General features: G+C 33.1%; 1 long non-coding RNA gene across 3 annotated transcripts; it reads right to left on the reverse strand.

Moving 5' to 3' along the window:
* Positions 1-251: 251 nt before the first annotated feature.
* Positions 252-19,069, reverse strand: LOC140675153 (uncharacterized). 3 transcript variants are annotated; one of them, XR_012048336.1, is made up of 5 exons: positions 18,962-19,069; positions 18,235-18,304; positions 17,781-17,968; positions 17,489-17,668; positions 252-375 (listed from the first exon to the last, which is right to left on the reverse strand). It is a non-coding gene; the product is annotated as an uncharacterized lncRNA (long non-coding RNA). The 3 variants fall into 3 exon arrangements; XR_012048335.1 differs by lacking the exon at positions 252-375 and adding an exon at positions 14,993-15,918; XR_012048334.1 differs by lacking the exon at positions 252-375 and adding an exon at positions 16,508-17,244.
* Positions 19,070-20,088: the final 1,019 nt, after the last annotated feature.

The raw sequence follows: 20,088 nt of genomic DNA on the forward strand, positions 1-20,088 counted from the left end.
ATTTACCATGGGGACATTGGTTGTTAAAATATTTTCTACACGTTGCGCCAAATTTTTAAGTTTGTCGGCGAACCACACAACGCAATTGGCTTCGCAACGAGAATGACACGCGGATAACGAATTATCGTACAAGCAATGTATATAATAAGCGATACTAAATACTTGGTGATGTTGATAAAAATTTTCTTCTTTTTTCACCAAAACGCACTCCAGGTCGGCATACACGAGGAAAGGTAGCCGCTCCTTCCTGTTGTAGTTGGCGAATGCGAGCCACCTGTCCTTATCGCTCGGTAACCGGATAGCGCAGTCGTTCATCTTTCACAGTCTACTGAATGCGACAGTAGTTTCTCGTCCGAGTGAAAATAGTGCATGCATCTGTAAAATAAAAGTAAAAATTTGTATATCCTTGTTTTAAATATTTTTAGACAGTTTTATTAAATATACATATCGATTGCAGATATATTTTTTAGCCTTGTGTTTGCTAAGTTGTGAACTCCCGAGCCTGGATAAATTCTTGATCCACGCGAAATGTCCGATATCTCGCGCATCTTGCATATAGAGCAAGTTGACGTGCTTGTCCCTCTTTTGCTCCGTAAGGCATAACGGGATAATGTTTTCATTTTCGATGGTATACACATTGATTGAAATGTCATTATAAATTTCAAATTTTTTAATTTGATTAAGAGTGACTGGAAACTCAATATCTTGGAGATTCGGTACTGTTGTATAATACGTGTACGATGATTGTCGGTCTGTGTTTCTTTCAACTGGATACAGAGCAGCCACCACCGCCCACGCAAAACATGCATTGTCTTGAGATTGCACGTTAACCACTGCTCGTTTCATTATTATCTTTGCGGTAATTGCACGCAACATCCGGTATGCATAGAATTATATTTATTTATATTTACAGTCAAATTTAGTATACGCGATAATGCCCATCCGCTATCGCGTTCCTGAAATTCTTCGAGAGATACAAGGGTGGGCTCGACGACTCGCCGCTCATACCACTCACGTAAATCGGATGTACGAAAGAGTTTAAAGTTTCGCGTATTGATTGATTTATTGGCGCGCTTATCGCCCGCCACAAACTCGCACTGTATTCATTTTCACACTGCAGTGTTTTTTGCATAACGGCTCGCACGTGCTCGGGCACAATGTCGCTCGCGTCTTCCAAAAATTGATGAGGTTCGATGTGATTATAATTTATAACCGCACCAGTCAAGATACGACCTTTGAACGCCGTATCGATCTCTCGCCAAATAAATCCATTTTCTTGCGAACTGCATCCTGCACCCGCGTGTACGAAACGCCTGCGCAACACATTTTTCAATCCTTTGAGTCACGCGTTTCGAACAATCAGCGATTGTCGATTTCCGATCAATAATCGTGGTCGTTTAATTCGACTTTGTTCTTCCAACGACTCGATACATTCGTTACATTGCGCCTCCCACGCAATGTACTCCTCCATTGAATTTACCCAGGTGGATTGCTCTTACACAATTTGCTCCGTCATGATTTTCAGACCGAACAAGATGCACGACTCGAAAATAATGGAGGTGCACCTCTTTGCAGCGATTTTATATCGCGATTCATAGACGTTTCTATCACACATTTCGCGATTTGTCATCTAACGATGACGTTATGTCGAAAAAATTTTTTTGCTGTATTTCAAATATTAGCAGCTGCACATCGGCGCTGTATTTCATATATTAGCAGCTGCACATCGGCGCTCGAAAGTTTTGCAGTTTCAAATTACATGCAGCTGCATTTTGCGATTTGTCATATCTAGTTGGATTGTCACCTATGGGCCACGTCATCTCAAAGATTTGTCATATTTCGAATATTAGCAGCCGTATATCGGCGCTCGAAAGATTTACGGTTTCAAATTACATATAGTTGTCATTTAACCTTGACAATTTTGCGGTTTGTCACGCACACTTTAAACATTTTAGTAAGATTTGTCAGCGCATGGATAATTTGTAGTTTCAAATTACATGCAGCTGCGAGTTACTTTTTGATAATTTGTCACGTATATTTAGAATATTCAGGTGTGATTTCATCAGAAAATGTTGTCGTACCTCAGCGCATGGAAAATTTTAAGCGCATTCGGCTAAAATCTTTGGGGATGTAATTATTAATTAGCAGCTGTATATAGGCGCTTGGAGAAAAAAGCTTGCTGTATCAACAATCACTCCCTCCACATTGCAATTTGTAGTGCTAAATTGTGAACAATAACCCCTCACATTGCAGTGTGTAGTGCTCAATTGTGCTTTAATACTTAAAATAATTTAGTATCGTGTCAATCGTTTGTGGTCTCCGCTAAAGGAAGCAACATGAATTATTACGTCCCGATTACGGACACTCTGCCAAAAAAAGAGTAAGTTTTATTTTTTTAAATAATATTTTTATTATTTATATTAGTATTAAATAATATTTTTAATATTTATATAAATATTATATTTTTAATAACATTTTTCTAAAATTTTGTAGCATTTCATCCGAGTCTCGTCGCGCGGGTCGTATCTTGGGAAGAAGGTATGCTCTAACCCGGATATCATACAAATACTTGGAGATTGGAATAAGCATCGGAGCTATGTCATATGTGGAATTACTTGTTGGTGATAACCGAGACACTCAAATAGTATTGCCTATCGTTACCTTGCACTCATTGATGCAGAAACGTGCTGATATTGAACGACATGTACAATCGACTGAAAGTGAACTATTATGGATCTGCGATCTATCTATCCAAATGATTACATTAACTGATTCCAAGATTGTTAAATTAACATTATCTAATAATTCTTTGTATATGCATCCGCAAACATTGGTGCATTTATTCGATTTTGAAGATTGTATCTATCATATGCATTTCTGGCTGTGTCAAAATACATATATTGTTAATGAAAAGTTTAAACAATTTGTTAGCGTTTTGCAACGCAACAATATCACTGACGTTTACGATGCGGTAAAAGTGATATGTGAGAGTGATGCATTTGACGGCAAATCACTCGTAGATTGTGAATTGTTAACATGTGCTGTAAATGATTTACTCTATGATGTTTGCAATAAATAAATTACCGTTTTTATTATTGATTTTTATTATTTCTTTCTTGGCCTATTCTTTATAAAACGTATGATGTATATAGTTGGATCTACATTCATTCTGCTAAAGATGTTGAAAAATGCTGATGTAGATGAGAGGTGATACCTGAGTTAGAGGGAGATGAGACGTGATACTCGAGTTAAAGGGAGATGAGAGATGTGAGATTAAAATATATATTTGGGAGGAGCGTGTACCATAAAAGAGTTTGCGACCATCCTTGTGACAATCTTGTTGCATCTGATAAAGAAAACGCGAGTTTGCGATCATCCTTGTGACATTTTTTTTGTTATATCTGATAAAAAAAAAACTTTGTGCTTATGGATGACTTGATGGACATTTCATCCGATTCGTTCGAGTCGTCCGATTCATCCGAGTCGCCTAATTCACTCTTGATGAACATTTCATCCGATTCGTTCGAGTCGTCCGATTTGTTCGAGTTTGCCGAGTCGTCCGATTCGATGGACTTTTCGTCCGAGCATTCTGATTCGAATGTAGAATCCTTACACGATAGTGTTCTTGACGATAATTCTAGTGATTTCAATGATGTTGTAGAACCTATTATTCATACGTTAGATGATATACAAGTACGTGTACATATAATGAAATGAAATGACTGTGCATTATATCTTTTTATTATAAACTTGGGATTTCTGTTAAACACTGTATATCGTGTTTCATGCGATTATTGGAGAGGTCACAGATTGGGAGTGATGTGGGGCGCACACATCAAAGTGAAGTTTATCAATAAATCCGTGATTTACATGAATGCGGTGGATGTCTAAGACCGCTGTATCAATTAATACCGTGTAATTTTTGTCCGTTTTGTACGAAAGAAGACTAATGCATGAAAAATAAAACTATTATTGTATAAGTGTCGCGATAAGATGCGGTGGAGAGAACGCTCCAAAGCCCTCGGTGGTTTTGTGACTTCTGTGGTGCAGTTTTTCTGAAATCGTGAAATTGGTTTGCCAAAGACTCATACAAGATCGCTAAAACTGTTTTTCGAGATACGTGATGATATAGACTTTTCATGTGATGTGATCAATGAGGATACCAAAGTAGAACTTTTACAATTTGAGGATCCTGTTGTTGCGGAAATGAAGCATTTCCGAAAAGAGAAGCTGCTACAGATGAAAAGAGAAAGAAGGATAGACTTTTTAGAAGAGAGAAGAAAGCGACTTGTCTCTCACGCAATTAATACACGCATGTGGTAAACGAAGAAATTCTGCATGAATTGTGTGTGTATTTATAATTTTTATAAAATTTTAAAGATGTTAATAATGATATTTTTTTTTCAGAAGACGCTGTAGCGCGCTCTCTCTCTCTCCCCCCTTATTTTAATTTTTTTATCTTTTTATATTTTCTATTTTATATTGTATATTTTCATATTTTATATTTTTATGCTATTCAATTAGAATTATCTGTATGAATGCTGTTTGGAGCGACAGTTCGCGTCAGCTTTTAATTCTTTATCAGCTGTGAAGAGTAAGTATTTATTGCTAACTCTTATGTCATGCACATCCCCTACCCTATTTTTTTTTACCGAGACGTTACCTAGCTGGAGCTGGAGCTGACATAAAGTGTTTGTCTGTGATCCAATGAAGTGAAGTTCATTTTCTAAAGTTAAAAATGTCAAATATGTCATTTCTCGACGCTATGTTCGAGACGGGCTATCGCCGCCTGAGACTTCCCGAAGGGATTGGGCAGGCGACGCCATCGCCGTTCACTTTGCTGGGTCAGGAGTTTGGCTCGCGCCCTATTCCGAGCGTTGCTGGACGTGCTATTCGAGGATGTAAGTAGTTTTTATTATTATTTTATACGCTTTTTTATTTATAATATATTTATAATATATTTATATTTATATTTATATTTATATTTATACGCTTTTTTCTTTTACAGTATTACCAATATCCCACTTGGTGATGTAAGTAATTTTTATTATTTTATACGCTTTTTATTTATAATATATTTATATGTTTTTTTCTTTTATAGGAATATCTATGTTATTACAACCTCATTCCAGGATATATAAATATAGCGCACATGAAAGAGGTACGTCGCGTGCGGACTTTCTATCGCGAATATGTGGAATATGAGAATTTGTGGGACGATGGCCCTCGTGCTCGCCTTTTAGACGGGTTTTTCCCATACTTGTACGTGGATATCTTCTCCTTCCGCAGATTATTCGAAGAGGAGCCCCTCGTATTGTAAGTATGCTCAAATTTTAAATATTTTTTTTTAAAGTACTAATAAAAATGTTCATTTTTTTTTGTTACAGAAGCAGCGAGGTTACGGAAGCAGCCGTCGCGAGGTTCTCTTCCGCCTCTCTCCTACGGATTTTTAGTTTTTTATATTTTTATATTTAGTTATATCTTTTTAAACGTTAGATTTTAGATTTTCATTTTTTATATTATATTTTTTTATTTTTATATTATATTTTCGTTTTTTATATTATATTTTCTTATTTTTATATTATATTTTATATTTTTAAATTTTTAATTTTCTATTATATTTTTAATTTTAAAACACACACACACTCTTTATATGTATACACACACACCTTTTTTGATTAAAAATTATATTTATGATAAAATACGTATATTGCTTATTTGCGCCTTTTTCATCAATCCCATTCTTCTTCCTCCATATTAAATATAATTAGATAATATTTAATATATATAATAGGATATAATTAGATAATTAGATGTAATACATTAATATTTAATATATAAAAACTTAAAAAAAATATATTTTCTCCCTTACGCTTTAGCCTCCGTCTTATCGCGCTCCCACTATCCTTTCTCCTCACCTTCCTTCTTTCTCTCTCACACTAATTACATTATATTGTTATCTTCTCCTTTTCCCACCACCCGCGCTCTCCTTGTCCTACGCTATGTACAATACACATAGCGCTCTCCTTATCCTATCCTATACCACGCGTCTATCGCTTCGTCTCCGTCTACCACGTTGCGAACGCTTATCGCGCCGTCTCTCTCTACCGCGTTGCGAACGTTTATCGCGCCGTCTCTTTCTACCGCGTTGCGAACGTCTATCACGCCGTCTCTCTCTACCGCGTTGCGAACGTCTATTGCGCCGTCTCTCTCTCTATCCCTCTCCCTACTCGTGGACCCATCGGTTACGCCGCGAACCTCTCTTCCCTCTCCGCAAACCCCTCGTCTACCGGCGGTGCCGCGAATCTCTCTTTCCTCTCCGCTATCCTTTCGTCTACCGGCTGCGTCGCGGACCTCTTTCCCTTTTCCGCAAACCCCTCGCTTACCAATCGCGCCGCGGACTTCTCTGTCCTCTCCGCTGTCCCCTCGTCTACCGGCTGCGTCGTGGACCTCTCCCCTTCTCCCCAAACCCCTCGCCTACCAACCACGTCGCGGACCTACGGCTGTGTCGCGGATCTCTCCTCCTCTCTGCGTATCTTTCGCCTACCAACCGCGCCGCGGACCTACGGCTGTGTCGCGGACCTCTCCCCCTCTCTGCGTTCCCCTCGCCTACCAACCACGCCGCGGACCTGCGGCTGTGTCGCGGACCTCTTTCCCTCTCCGCGTACCCCTCGCCTACCAACCGCGCCGCGGACCTACAGCTGTATTGCGGACCTCTCCCCTTCTCTGCGTACCCCTCGCCTACTAACCGCGCCGCGGACTTGCGTGACGTCACCCCCCCCCGGTACCCGCGGTTCCCCCTACCCCCGCACCCCCCTCGAGCTCCTGAGTTAGAACCCTTATATACACACTACTAACTATCAATAGTATTTTGAGGCTCAATATCTGAAGCCACATCATCATAATCTGAAATGGATTCAGCAACGTCTGAAGAACTTAATGCCTTAATCTCATTATAAGCAAATTGCACATCATCAGCTGATACATCAGAAAATACAAAAATTTCATCTTCAGTCTGACTACATTCCGGAAGAATTTGACCTTCGTTAACAAAATTTGAATCGGCTCTAGAATTATCAATATCTAAATTCTGCTGTTGTAAGGACTCGTATTCATTACGTGCAGCTTTTTCTAATTTTTCCAAACGACGACGATGAACTGCAGATAGTGAATGATAAGGCTTGCGCCTACGTCTATTCGCCAAACGTAACATATTGATAAAGTAAAATACAAACGATAGAAATAAACAAAATGAAAAAGTAACTCAAAGAAGAATAAATAAGTTTGAAATAGAAAAGTTTAAATAAAAAAAACAAGTTTTTTAGTCTACTTAAAACTCAATAATATATAATAAAATCTTGAAAGAAATAAGAATTAAATAATTTATTATGGAATTAAATAATTTAATATGCTTGCAAGTGATTGAAGAAAATAATGTCTAGCGTATCAAGTCTAGCGGGAAATAATTACATATATGAAATAATTGCATATAATAAATAAAAAATAAAATTAATAAAATACTTGTAATTATACAAACTTTGTCCGTTGTAATTATCTCAGCAATCTGACCTGTGAATTAAAAATAAAATAGTGTTGTACAATGTATATAATGATTGAAAATACATACAATTAAACAAATACACTTGTTTGCTGTAAAATTATCACCGCAGACAGTTGACAAAACGGTTGTTCTGAATTTATCTTTAATGAAATAAATCGTGATCAAAATTAATAGAAATAAATTTAAACAAAGAACTTTTTATCCATAAGTGTCAAAAACAAATATATTACAGTCGGACCTCTTATCCTACGACATTTTCGGTCTGGAATCTTCCCCTTAAACCTCTGATCCTACGACAAAAATTTGAGAGTGGGGATATAATTCCCCTTTCGCGGTCGTAGCATGAGAGGATTTTTTGTTGTAGGATAAGAGGTTTCGTAGCATAAGAGGATCGTAGGATAAGAGGTCCGACTGTAATGAAAAAAACCAATAAATCAATGAGAAAATGCATAGAAGATTCATATGCAATCAACGAAAGAATAATTTGTTAAATCTATTCGAAAGAAAATGAAACATAAGTAGCATGAAAAATATTGAAGAGTTGCTATTAAAATATGCAGAAAAAATATAGACTCTACGGTAGAATATTAAATATGATAAAGAATAACATTCGCTTAAAATAATAAACCATTATATTGACATATATAACTACAGAAAGAGTGAGGCAAAATAGACACCTTAAGATAAATATTTCTTTTTATTTAGTATGTATGAATAATAAAAATGCAAAAAAAGTTTGTCTATTATCTAAAAGTGACTTAATCTCTTTTCCCTTCTGCCTTACTCACTCCTGAACAATTAGAGCAAAAAAAGTTCTTTTGAATAAAGATGAGGATCCTAAAGTTCTATAAGAATAAATATACCAAAAATTATTAATACACAAGTGTTACGTTCAGGCCCGTGGAAAGGATGGGTCAGAGGAAGGGCGTAACAGGAACTGTTCCGATGTCAAAAGTCTTATCGACGAATGACTTGGTCGAGCGAGCTGAAAGTTAGCAAAATAGGTAAACGACGGGTGTCGTAATTACTTTGTTTATGCGAACGCTCTCTCGGTGGTCCCTTTTTGGTAAGAGAATCGAATCTCTTTTACACGGGACAGGACCAAGTGTGATCTTATGCGGAGATGATTGAGGGAGTTAAATAAATTCATCTATCATTTAATTATTTTGATTCACATTTATTCAATTAACGCTATACATTATTATTTTAAAATTTTAGTATCGGCCTTAAATTTATTTGTGTATGAGTATATGTGTGTGTGTGTGTGTGGATCGCGGGTGTTACACTGGTATGGAGGTCATCAACCAGAAGGGAAGGGGAACGAGTGTGACTCTAGAGTTTATCCTGGTTAGATTTTAATACAATAATTTATTAGAAAATAATAAAAATTTGAAAAAAGTGTGATGAGTGTTATATTACGATTTCGAAGTCGTCGAAAACGCTGTCTATTAGGTTGAGGAGAGCGGAAGAAGACATGGATGAAAGCTCTGATTCTAGAGAGGGGAATGGGAGAATATCGGGATCTGCAAGGGAGTATTCAAGAGAGGAGTCGGATAGTTCTATGTTGTGGTTTAATGAGTGATCCGAGAGGATCACGGACGAGGAATCAAAAAAGACTGGGGGAGACGACGGCGGTGGGTCATCGGATATGTCGATGACTGAAGGTGAAAGGGATACGGGGGAATATGACGGGGAAGGAAAATCTATTTCAAGGTAATAGTGTGTTGAAGGGAAAAGCGTTTTCAACGGGGTAGAGCAGCGCGGGCACTGCGGGGAAGAAAAGGGAGAGTCAGAATTGCTGTTATCGCACACAGTTGTTTCGTTCGATCTACGGTTTTGGCTGAGTCGCGAGAAGCGGCGGGTGGGCGCGATTTTAGGCACTTATAAAAAAACAGTTTTGACTAAAGGGGAAAGAAACGATACCAAAACAAAAGAGAGAGAAGGAAAGTAGACTTACTACTTTGGCGGATTTAGTCGTTGTTCGGCTGCTGGTCAGGTTGTGGTTCGGCTGCTGGTCAGGTTGTGGTTCGGCTGTGGCTCTTGCTCGGCGGGTGGTCGTCGTTGCGCACTGACTCTAATTGTTTTAGAGCTTATGCAGAGCTCTTGATGAAATTTTTTAGAATGAATTAATGAATGACTGTACTAAATCAAAGTATAACTGAGCGAGAGTTAATGATGCCGAATGAAATTAATGCTGCACTACTGACTGATTCAAAATTAGTGATGAGTAGTGCGCAAGTATTCCCTTTTTATAGTAAATTCTGAGGGCGTGTTAACAATTTTGGGCTGGAATACTTTTGAGATTTAGATGTGTGAAAAGCTGTCGTTTGGTGAGATCCTTCTCCTCCTTATTTTTGATTGTTGCTGATTGGTGAGCTTTGTATGGCTTCTTAGGAAATTTGGAGATTCTTCATTTGGTTATCTCCTGAGATTATGCAGCTATGTTTGTCCATTTATTTATTTAGAGGATCTCGCTATCGATCTTTTCCGGTCATTTCTTTGGACATCGTTTTCAATGTTTAAAACATTTTTCGTCACGCGATCCTTTTATGATTGGTCGGGCGATTATTGCTTCATCTTTATAGGAGGTAAAGATGTGGAGTCGACAGTGGCGGCATTATTTGTTTCTTAAGATTATGCAGTTGTGTTCGTTCTGTTTCGTTGTTCTAGAGGATTTTACTATTGATCCCTTCTGGTATTTATTTAGTTATCGTGTTTAGTATGTCTAAATATTATTTGATAATAATGGTTCTTTTTTATTGTGCTACCCGTTTTTTTTGTGACCGATCGGACGATTATTGTTTCATTTTCGTGGGAGGAAAAACGTGGAGCCGACAGGACGTAACACAAGAAAAAGCAACAATATTTAAAAAAATACAATAGATATTTAGATTTTTATTAATTTCAGAAGAAAAAATATAAATATTTTTTTATGTTAAATAAATTTAAGATTGGCCAAGGATATTTAAAAATTAAAGAAAATTTCGAAGTCATAATATGGTACATATTAATATGTTTAATTAATATTTATATGTTTAACATGGGTGGAAATTGCAATTTTCGGATCGATATATATATATATATTGTATATATATAAAATATTATTTTTTATAAATTTGTATATGCTTATATATATATTTGTTACATTATACGTGTGTGTGTGTGTGTGTGTGCGTGTGCGTGTGTGTGTGTGTGTGCGTGTGCGTGCGTGCGTGTGCGTGCGTGTGAGTGCGTGTGAGTGAGTGAGTGAGTGAGTGAGTGTGTGTGTGTGTGTGTGTATTTAATACTTTAAAAATGTACTGTAAACAAAAAAATATATTTACAATATAATATAATATAATATTATTAAAGTCTTGCATATCCTGAAAAAGAAAGATATAAAAAGTCTAAAAAGGTTTTTCCACAAGAAAAAAATATATTTTAAAGTCAAAACAAAAAATACATAAATTAATGTATTTACTATAAATTAACTTTAATATATGTATAATATAATCGGCAATAAAGAGCAGGTAAGAGTCATGTATAATCGGAATGAGTAATAAATAACGAAAATTGTACAAATTAAAAATTAAACATTGTTAGGTGTAAATTATAAATGAAATTACAGAATTTTTGAAAAAAATTATCATAAAATATTTTTATAACAATTAATCATACATAAGTCACAGTAAATATCAGTATCTAATTATTATTATGACAATTTATGTTACACAAAAACATAAAGTTGCATGAACAAAAATGCTACAACTATTGACAATAATTAAAACTTAAAGTTATAAATAAAAATACACCTAATCAATTACAATGCGGACGTTTCGAGCTCAAATTTGAGTCTTCTTCAGCGCGATATTTAAAAAATAATACTAAAAAGTTTTTACATGAAAACATCAATAATATATACATAAATTTTAACTAAGTTTTCGACTTAACTTGCATAAAATCATCTCCGATGAGTATGTATTAATGTTTTATCAGGGAGCGGAGTCAACATTAGATTGAAGTCACTTACCTGGTAATATTGTTAGTGGAAAAACAATGATCGTTGCAATCTGCAAAATTGGTGACGTTTAGACTTGAAATAAGTGAAAAACTACATATATTAATCACCATTCACTAACTGTTGGACAGTCACTCTTTTAACAATATTTTGTGACGGTTGATAGTACTTTGTTGACTCAACTCCTTGTGCTGTGGAGGTCGCTCGGATAGTGTCAAAAAATGATACAAATTATCTGTTTATATAATGTTATTCCCACCACTATATTTTTGGAAGAGCATTAATGATATCATGATAGACACTTGGTAAATTTTTGGTGTCAGTCTGCAGGTTTAGACCGTTCTTCTGTCTTTTGATAAATAACATCTCAGAGATAAGCCTCTTGGTATAAAATGGAGTCTCGTCAAGGATTCTAACGTTATCCCAGTTAAAATCATGGTAAAATGCGCTTCTGTGGTTAGTGATTACCGAGGTTGTGTTAGTATTATGATGTATATGTCTTTTATGCAAATGATTTATACGGTTGTTAATTATTTTGAATATAAAATCGGTTGGATAGGAGTTGTCCAGTAAAATCTTTATTATAAATTGGATATTCTTTTCATGGAACATGGGATGTGATAATAAGAATACTCTATCAATTAAGCCTATTACAGTGCCTCTTTTTTGGTTGTTGGGAATGGAAATTGAGATATCTACCCGAGAACGTGTTCTTATGGTACCAGTCAAATATTAGATGGTTATTAGTTAAAATGAGTGTGAGGTCTAAAAAGTTAATCTTGTTGTGGTCATTTTTTTCCACAGTGAACTGTACTCTGTTATGGAAAGAATTAAAAATTTTCAATGTCTCGCCAATAAATTTTGGAGGTACCGATATTAATATGTCGTCTACGTATCTGAAGTAAATGGGCGGGGTAAAATTCAATAACGTCAATGCTTTTTCCTCTATGTCTTGTAGGACTATGTCGGCGATGATCGGAGAGAGTGGGGAGCCCATTGGTGTGCCAAAAGTTTGTTGTTAGAGAATGTTCTAAAAGACGTCGACATCAGATTAGCCTACTACAGTATAAACAAAAACAACAAATTTATTAAGACACACAAAGATCCTATCCCTATTTCCATGAAAACAAACGTGGTATACAAAATTAATTGTCTAAATTGCGACGCCTCTTATATTGGTCAAACGGGCAGAAAGCTGAATACTAGGATAAAAGAACATAAGACCAACATAATGAAGCCCAATAACAACAAATCAGTGATCACTGACCACCGCCTAACATATAATCATGACTTTGACTGGGACAATGCACAAATACTAGACAATGAGCCCTATTACACAAAAAGACTGATATCTGAAATGTTATACATCAAACGACAAATAAATAGCATAAATTTACAAACAGATATAGAATGTTTGCCAGCTATTTACGATGATATAATAAACAAACTGCCTAAGATCTAATGTCACCTATCTAACTCTTTCCATCTTAAATGTATTTTTCGCCCTTGAACTCATTACCATCTGTACCATCGGCATAACCACACGTTAAACATCAGTTGCGCGATATATATATACCATAGATTCAACAACACACAAACGGAATGCATATCCTGTAAGCTTTTTCTGAGTCACCACCATTATACACAAACTAGCTGTAAATAACTTTATTACAAACAGGTATTTATTATACTCATTTTATTAATACAGACTTAATCCCTCAATCTAACTGCATACCTCTCTCGGTCTGGAAACCTCGGAGAATTGCCTCGCGGGATTATTATGCAAGCCGTACAATAAAAGAGCCGAACAAGTTGGATCGTTTTATATATATGTAATTTATACAACTAACATGCGACAAATATGTACAGCAGTTCTAAGGCATTGATCCATTTAATCATGCGAACACGATCACGATTTTTAGTTCACACATTGCTTACGCCTTTATTATACGATGTTTTCTCATTAATTTCGTTTTTATCTATTTATAATTCATTTATTTATTTTATATAATATGCTGAAGAGGATTCAAAACATGAATTGAAACGTTCAGATTTTTATCAGATTTTTATTATAATTTCCGTCATTCTATAGAATGTTACTAATGTACTTTATGTCAATATACCTGCGACACATCACCTATATAAAAAACTTATAATTTTGATTCACATCTCCTCGCTCCTATTGCCTCTTTCTTACTTACTTATTTATATCTATTAATTCGGAGCTCTTTCGATAATCTTATTAGTATTATGATGTATATGTCTTTTATGCTCAGTAATTCTAGTTTTTAGCTTACGGGAAGTTTGGCCAACATATGAGGTATCACAATGGCTACACTTAATTTTATATATGACATTAGTTCTTAATTCTGTTGGAATATTATCTTTGTGGGCTCTAATTAATTTATTCATTTTGTTGAGACTATGGTGAGCAAGTTTCATTCTTGAATTTTTCGTTATACTGTTAAATTTTTCAGTTAAACCTTGTATATAAGGTATCGTGAAATAAACCGGTTTCACGTCCTTTGATGTGTCATTTGTGAGGATTTTGTTGTTAATTATATATTTTAATCGCGACCGAATAACATTAAAAATCAGTTTTAATGGGTAATTATTATCTAAAAGAACTCTAATAATCATGTCTAAGGAACACTTATTCCTGACGTATTTATATGACATTTTCTTCTTTACCAAAATTTTATTTAAAGCATAATTTTATGTTATAAGATAAAATAGTTAGCGACTCATACGGCGGTAATCACTCGTCGGACGGTCAGCTGCGCCCGCGGTGCGCCGCGCCGCTCCTGCCTGCCTTCTATACTCGACGTGTGATTTGCTAACTATTTTTGCTTATAACTCAAAAACTACGCTTTAAATCAAATTTTGGTAAAGGAAAAATTGTCTTAGAATTGTGTCAGAAATACGTCATTTTACGGACGGAAGGTTGTTCTGGGACACCCTGTATATTAATTTTTTCATTTTTCTAGCAATTCTACAATCAGAGAAAGAAACATCTATTGTAAAAGTTCCAAACGTTTATTATAAGAGAAACCAAGATAAAGAAAGTTTACTTGAACCTTCAAAAGAATGCAGAACTGAAAATAGAACACGTAAGTCTGCTTAAAAAATTTTTATGTTTTTTTATTATACATATATATTTGATTCTGATTTCCTTTTAATTTTTTCGCTTATTAAAATATTTACCGGCATTTTCGGAGCACCCTGTATATTATATATATATGTATATAAAATTTAGTATTTGTTTACAATTATATATCTTTTATCCTATAATCAATTCACTTTTTCAAATCAAATGCATATATTGAATAAGCAAACAAATTAAAAGAAAATCAAAATTAATATATATACATATATATATATATATATATATATATATATATATATATATATATATACATATATTTCAGAACCAATGACCGAACAACAATTTATAACATATTATAAGCATCTTCCCAGAGGGCACATGTCCCCAAAAGATGACTTAAACATGACTTAAAGACATCTCATTGTTTTTTAGATATCTTTAAGATGTCTTTTAGCCTTTCTGTGCTGTATGGGTTAATACGAAGTTGAATCATATTATTAATTTGATTAAAGACCGTAGCACAGAAACGCTGATAAATGAAGAAGAAAATCTGTTACCGATTTCCCTTTAAAAACTGTCCAAGAATTTAATGAATTTTAAGAAAATCTTGTCACATTCTTGGAAATACAAAAACTATACATAAGTTCATTATCATATATTTTTCTTTACAAGCTCGAACTATGTGCTCAAATTATAATGATCCATTTATTTCTTTTAATAGATTCGCGAAATAAAAATGATAGGAGGATCCGATTTAGGCAAATTTACCAGAGCTACATTGAATTTTTTAATGTCGAATGAGTTGGCGTTGCAGTATTCCTGATCTGGCCAAAAAAATACACGGAAATTTCGAGATACTCTAATTTCTCAACTTGTTGTTGGTGAATTAATAGCTTATATTTAATTTTTCTAGTTTTTAAGTAACTAAATGTTAAACTTTCTTTTGAAATCTATATATCTAATTACACAATTATTTTTTGCAGAAACCATTTCAAAAATAAAGAACGTGCCTAAGAGTCACGTAGAGATAATAATAAAGAAGTGGTTGCAATATGCTAGTGACCGATTAAAAAATCGAAAATAAATTATTTTATAACGGTATGATTTATTGTAATGACGATATATTATTTTAATGACGAAACTAATACTATTAATAACATTAAACAAGATTTCTTTTATTTTATTTAGGAACCATCGTCAATGGAAAGAAATTGATTGTTCGATTTATGGGGTAACATATTACAGATTACAGATCTGCAAGAGACAAGATGTCAGGTGCAATATGGATATATGCATAAGAGTATTATTTTTCTTGCGTAAAGTACATTATGATATATGATATTGAAGTATATATTTTAAGGCAATAGAGCAAAATATTCTTTTAATATCACAAATTCTACATTATAGTTTTATTTTTTAAAAAGTATGCTCAGAAGTAACGTTCTTTATAAAAAGAACACATTATATAGATCTTTAAACGTGTATTTTTAGATAGTTATATGATATAGTGATATATATAAAATTTTATAAAATACACAAATGCAGAAGTCCATAATAGCCAAAATATTTTAAGATTTATTATAATTGAGAGATTTTTCATAATAGATATATTTAAGTTTAAATAAAATTCTTGCTTTGTCAGAAATATTTAAATTTATAAAGTAAATTTTTATATGTGTTGATGCATGATAAAGAAGCAAATAAATGCAAGTTTTAGTTGAAGAAACCTATTGTCTTAAAATATACGTGTATTATAGTTACTTTTTTATTATTATTTCTTAGAAAGAAAGTTAATATATTTATATTTAAAAATAAATATGTAGCATATTAATGCTATGCTTTAGAGAGATAAGATGTTGTCAGATGTGATACGGACATGTAGAGTAATATTTTTCTTGTATAAAGTACATGATATTGAAGCAAATATTTTAAGACAATAGAGTATATATGTATGTGATAATACACGATAGAATAAAATAATACACGTTTTTGCTGAAGAGAAAAAGAAAAGTTAACATATCTTTATTTATTAAAAGTAAATCTAGATGAAAAGATATAAATTTACGTTCATAAAATAATTTTTTTTATATAACATTATGTAAATTCTTTTTAATGTAAATTTTCTTTATGCTATTTGATAAAAGTAATATATTTTTACAATAAAAATTGAATAATATACAAATCTTTTGTAACCCTATCTGAGAGCAACTTTTAAACTTCTAAAAAAAAACAAAATTACGTCTAAAAGAATTCTTTTACAATACCACATAAAAACTGTTTAGATACGCATTGCGAATTCTTATGGAGTACAAAATGAATTACTTTTATATCCAATAAAGAGCTCAGGATTGGTGACATAAAAACGAATTCTTTTTGAACTCTTAAGAACGATTTTAGACCAGAAATGGGATAGAAAATGAATTCATTTAATAAAGTTGGGAATCTAAAAAGAATTTTTTTTGATTCTTTGTGCTATCTGGGCTATTATTTGCACTTTAGACGATACTGATGTGTTCTTTTTATAGGATAATATTTTCTTATCTAATAAATTTTTATCTGTTTTTTTCTTAACGATATTACCTATTTAAGAAAAATACATATAAATTTTACTCGATATACATATAATATGTAGTATGTTACGTGTAATATATTTTGAATAAAATTTTTCTCTGAGAGTACGTTTTGGAACACAACCAAAATATATATAATAAAAAAATAAAAATAACAAACATTTTTTAAATATTTATGTATTTTGTTATATTTTTTTGCAAAATATATATAACATAATAATATATTTTTATAATAAAAAAAATTGTATGTTTACCTGAATCTGTATTTTCATCCTTGAATGAACCAGAAGTACAGAAACGAGATAGTTTTGTTATTGTCCTTTTTTGTGAGGATGCGTTATGTATTTTATTTATTACGTTAGATAACGTTTCTTCATTTTTAATAGATATATTTGTTGCTTGAATTTCAACATTTCTGGCTTGTTTATACGTACCTAGAAAAATGAGAAATGAGATGAGTAAAATATATATGTATATGCAATTAATATACTTTACATATGTATATGCAATACATATATTATAGATAATATATATCATAATATTTACCAAAAGGTCCTAAATATTTTTTATAGTGAATAACGTCTCAATCTTTCTTAGGCAGTGTTTTTTTTTTTTTTATTCGATGCTAGGGTTTTTCTATTTTCGTGGCCATTTGAATTCTGAAGAGTCTAACATTAACCATGAAGCTGGTATTGTTGCAGACCATTCCTCCCATAGTACGACGAAATACATTTCTATAAATTTAATACATCTAAACACACTCTATTTTTTACAAAATATATATATAATATTTATATCCAGAATATTCAGAATATATTTTAGAAATAGTCAATAGCTTTATCTTGTATCAAATCCTAGATAGAAATAATTTTTAAATAAGCTCTCTTATAAACATATATATTTTTTTACAATATTTTAATTGTTAAATGAAAACATGCAAAAATCTTACGTTATGCTAAACTCAATTAAAAATTGAATATACAGGGTGTCCCAAACCTACCGAATCACCTGTTAATGGTGGATTCCTGATGTCATTTGAAGACGAAAATCCTAATACCAAAATGTCGAGACTGCAAGTTTTCAAATGGTAAGAGTTTAAAGTTGACCAATTAGTATGACAAAACTTCGTGCGCTCAGGCACGTCATATATTAAAAGTGCCATCGCACTAAATTTAATTATGGACATTGAAATATTGATAATTTATGTATTTAATTTATTGTTAAGTTATTGTTATATAGTAATTGTAATAATTATATAGTAAATATAGTTATATAGTTATTGTTATTAAAATAATTTTATAAATTTATCTTCTTCATGTGCGGTTAATAAATTTAATGTTTAGTTTGATTTAAAACTACAGAAGCATTATAAAAATATTTCGTTTACACACAAATATTACATATTAGACAATTTTTTATAAATTTTTTCTGTAATTTAGAATTTTATTTATTATGCAAAATATATGTGGAACATATAACCTAGAAAATTATACAATAATAAGATGGACATTTGGCGACAGGAAAGCTTTCACACGAATTTACGTATATATTGGCACATTTATATATTTTGCATATATGAAAAGTGCTTCCATGTTCTGTTATATGCATAAATTCACTGTGTTAGATATTCATTCTGACAACGAGTGTACATACATGATGTTGTTCGCCAATATATAAATATAGTGATTATTAAATAATACAGATTATGTGATTATATGAATGTTTACCTTTTATTATTTTTGCTTAAATAAACAATAACACAAGGGAGAAACAATGATTATAGCAATGTGGACGTGGATCACGTGGACACTTCAATGCAAGTGACTAACATAAACTGAACGAACTGAATACATACTCCTATACATCATATATATACCGTGATTGTGAATGGCTGAAATAAAAACATTAACTAAGAAAAAAGTAGCGCGTATATTTAATATGAAATTTTGTTATTAATTAATTTTCCTTTTAAATAAATAATAGAAATTAAAAATAGTAATAAAATAGTGTCGTTTTTTTATTAAAACAAAATAAATAAATAAATTTATATAAGTAATAAAATAAAATTAATATATAAGTAATTTTTATTATGCATATTATATATGTTTTTTACCGCGGGAGGGGGAGAGGGAGGGGAAGGGGAGGGGAGAGGGAGAGGGAGAGAGAGAAAGAGAGAGAGTATTAGGGTAAGATAATGGAAAAATGAATATTTTACGAGATATCTTGTATTTTATGTCAAAATATTGCAAGTTTGAAGCCTTATAACTCGAAAAGTACGCAATGAAAAAACATTTGATTATAGTATTTTGGAAAGCTCTCGAGATAAGCTACAAGAATATGCAAAAATATATAGGGCATTCTATTTAAGAAATTTAAAATGACCTTCACGTGACTTTCATGTGACTCTTCAAGGTCAGACCAATGGTACCATCTTATGACCTCCACGAAACCAAACAACTTTTGCCTGAAACATTTCTTTCTATCTTCCTTTATTTTTTAGATATTTAGGTGTCTCAATATAAATGCCCCACCCTGTATATATACATATATATATAGTAGTAGTAGTAGGTTTATTCCGGACTCCCCTAAGGGTTGCCGGGGTGTTTTCAGGGGGACCACCAAACCCCTCACAAACTCCTCATCACCTCTCAAAAATACAACATTAAACTATTATCACTATACAATATTTACAAAATATACACATAATGCCTCCTTATAAACCCACTCACCTCTTTGCCCCATTTTCCTCCTCCGCGAACCTGGCCATTTTGCGACCCTTACATGCTGATTCCCTCTCTCTCTCTCACGACCCACCCTCTCTCCCCTACTCCACCTCCCTCTTTCCCGTTCCTCT

Source organism: Anoplolepis gracilipes, chromosome 17 (assembly GCF_047496725.1).
Source record: "Anoplolepis gracilipes chromosome 17, ASM4749672v1, whole genome shotgun sequence".
NCBI classification, from domain to species: Eukaryota; Metazoa; Arthropoda; class Insecta; order Hymenoptera; family Formicidae; genus Anoplolepis; species Anoplolepis gracilipes.